Below are 3,139 nucleotides of genomic sequence, written 5' to 3' on the forward strand. Positions count from 1 at the left end.
GAGGGGCGGGCAGGCAGGCAGCGCGCCTGGGCGTGCGTGGCGGCGTGGGACAGCACGGCCGAGGAGAAAAGAAAGCCTGCGCCTGACCCTGCCTCTACCATGCTCCTCCCAAGCGTTCATACACCCAAACAAACACATGCACACAAGCAGCATGCATGCCCCGCCACTGCCCCAGGCCCCGCCCCTCCACCACACGTACCTTGTGCACTTGTTCCACCGTCAGGTTGACCACCGCATACAGCAGCTGCGGGTGCGCCTCCACCATGTGGTCACCCAGCGCCTGCTGCACGCTGTGGGGAGGCAGGGGCAGAGGCGGGGCGCTGGGTAGGGCTGACGGGGCACAGCGGAGGAAGCACGGCGGAGGCGGGGCGCTGAGGGGCGTGGAAGAGGCACAGCCGAGCACGGCGGAGGAGCGAAGGTGAGGCGGGCGGGCTTGGCCGCAGCACGGCAGCGCCCCCGGTCGCCGGCAATGCATGCACACGGCGAGGTGGGTGGGAGCGGTGCATGCAAGTGTGAGGAGGCAGGGCAGGGGGCGTGTGCTCTTGTGCTGGTGGGCGGGTAGCAACACAGGGCAGCTTGGCGGCGTGGCCTGGCCGCGGCAGCTGCGGCAGCACGGCAGCATGGAAGCCAGCCCCCAGCGGCGCTTGGTTGGATGCATGATGAGCGGCGCACCTCATGTCCAGCGCAAACCCATCCACCACCTCCCCATCGTCCTGCTGCACGCCGTGCAGCGCCACCGTTTGCTGCGCAGGCTCGGTGTTGCGGAACAGGCGGCAGCACAGGTCCACCCGCTGCTCAAAGGGCATGGCCAGCAGCCGGATGGATGCCGCGCCGCCGGATGCGTCCGCGGCCGGCGCCAGCTGCCCCGCGGCTGCCGCGGCGGGCGACTGCTGCTGCCGCGCGTCGCCGGCCGCGCCCAGGCTGCCTGCCGCCGCCGCCTGCTGCAGCACCTGGACGGCAGAGTCTTTCTGCTGCGTCACAGCCACCAGCAGGGAGCTGGTGAGCTGCAGGGAGGCGTTGGCCGCACGCTCCCGTTCGAGGTCGGCCGCCGCCGCCTCCACACGCTGCTCCATCTCCGCTTTGCGCTCCTGAGGGCAGCAGGCGGCGGGGCAGGCACCGCAGCCAGGCAGCGCAGCGAGGCAGGTGGGGATGGAACCAGGCCAGGACAGAGCAGCGCCAAAGCCGGAAGCAGAGAGTTGAAAAGAATGGACTGGGAGGCGGGGGGTGGGCCTGTGGTAGAGAGCGGGGAAGGGGCGGTAGGCTTTGGCCTGGCGGCTGAGCCTGGCAGCAGGCGCACACCTTCTGCCTGGCGCGGAACCGCTGCTGCTTCTCGCGGTTGGCCGCACGCAGCCGCTCCTGCTTCTGCTCCTCCGTGCTAGATGCCGGCTGCAGCAGGTTGCTGCCGCCGTCTGTGAGGCTGCCGCTGCCGCCGCCGCCCAACCCGCCGCCCGCGGCGGTGGCTGGCGGCGGCAGCTGCAGGCCGAGCAGGTCGAGGTTCAGTTCATCCTGCAGCGGTCCCGGGTCCAGCGCCGGGCCCATCAAGCCAAAGTCTGCTGGCAGCCAGACACCGGTCTCTGGAAGCGGCGGCCCTTCTGAGCCGGATGATTGCATATTAGTGTCTGGCGGCTGGTGGAAAGGCGGGAAGCGTCGAATCGAGTTTGTGAGGGCCCGCCGGGCCTTCCTGCTGGGCCTGCTGGGAGGGCTGGAGGTGGGTGGCAGCTGCCCGACACCACTTCCACTCCATCCTCTCCTGCCACAACGGGGAACTAACACGCCCAACAAACTGAGGACGAGTGGGGCTCGAGGCCTCTTGTCCCCTCCAGCGCCATGTGGGCGCCATGCTGTGCAGACCTCTCCACCCTCTCCCCACCACTGGCAGCCAGCCTTCACTTTCCCCGCAGATGTGCCGACAAGGAGAGCCCCAGCACAAGACCTGCCTGCCATTGCCCCAACCTGTCAGCAGCTGTGGAGAACGAGCTTACACGCAGGTGATCAGAACAGAATGCATGCAGAGAGAAAGGGTTCTCTAAGTGAGGTGCTTGTGTGGGCTTACAGTCTGGTTTCAGCAAGAACAAGCTTGCAGCACAGACTTTGTTGTTCGAGCAAGGAGGGATGAAGCAGTAGAACAACAGGCAGGACAGGCCAACTGACAGGTCACCGAGCGTTTAGTGTGTGAGCGGGCAGGCAGTACTGCATGTCGTGGAGCAGGTGTGGTGCGGTAAGAGCAAAGGGGGTGGACATGAGAGTGGGGGTTCAGGGCGGGACTGCAGGTAGCGCAACGGTGGCGGTCAGCCAGCGCTGGTGACAGGCGGCAGCAAAGGCGGCGAGGCGGCACGGTTTCTGGTGGAGGAAGCGGTGGGGAGGATGGGGCTCAGCAAACAGGTCAGGAAAGTTGAGGCGCAGCGGGGCGTAAAGGGGGCAGGTGAGCAGCATGTGGGGGGCATCTTCAATGCCGTCGTGGCAGTGGGGGCAGACTCGCTGCTCTCGGGGGCGCCGCGTCCAGCGGCCGGTCTCTTCCGCGCCCCAATGCGACCCGGTGCGCAGCTGCGCCAGCGCCTCGCGGTCCTGCCGACGCCGTACTGCATCCCTGTGTTACAGTCACCCCGCTATGATAGGCCGCGTGAGCAGACCTTGGGCAGGGGGCACACGTGATCAAGGGGCATCAAGAGAGGGGGTGGACCATGGAGCACCCTCTCCATGGCTCCGACCACCCTCCCCCCAGCTGAGCGTCCCAGGGTCACCCCACCCTGGCCCCGCTCCCCGTCCTGCCGGACACGCAACCCCCACAACGTGGTGGGGGACGTGGGGATCCTTAGCAGCTTAGGCCTGCCAGGCCGACGGGTGAAAGGTAAAGGTGGGGAAGAGCCTCCACAGGCTTAACTTCCCGGTTTAACGTCTAGCTTTAGACCATTAGTTGATCTGCCTGACGCGCCAAGTGCAGTACCCCCCACTAGTAGTGAATGGGTCCCGGGGAGGCCTGTGCCGAAGCCTTGGCGATTCTATTAGGCGTTCCCGAAGGAATTGGCATGGATTGGCGCTGAGCCGGTCAGCTATGCCGCGTTTGTCCTCACAAAGTTTCGACATGGGAGGAATCGAACCTGTGCCCTCTCGGAGGGTTTAGACACTAGCTCTAGCGCCT

The sequence above is a fragment of the Chlorella variabilis genome, assembly GCF_000147415.1.
Source record: "Chlorella variabilis unplaced genomic scaffold CHLNCscaffold_9, whole genome shotgun sequence".
Classification (NCBI taxonomy): domain Eukaryota; kingdom Viridiplantae; phylum Chlorophyta; class Trebouxiophyceae; order Chlorellales; family Chlorellaceae; genus Chlorella; species Chlorella variabilis.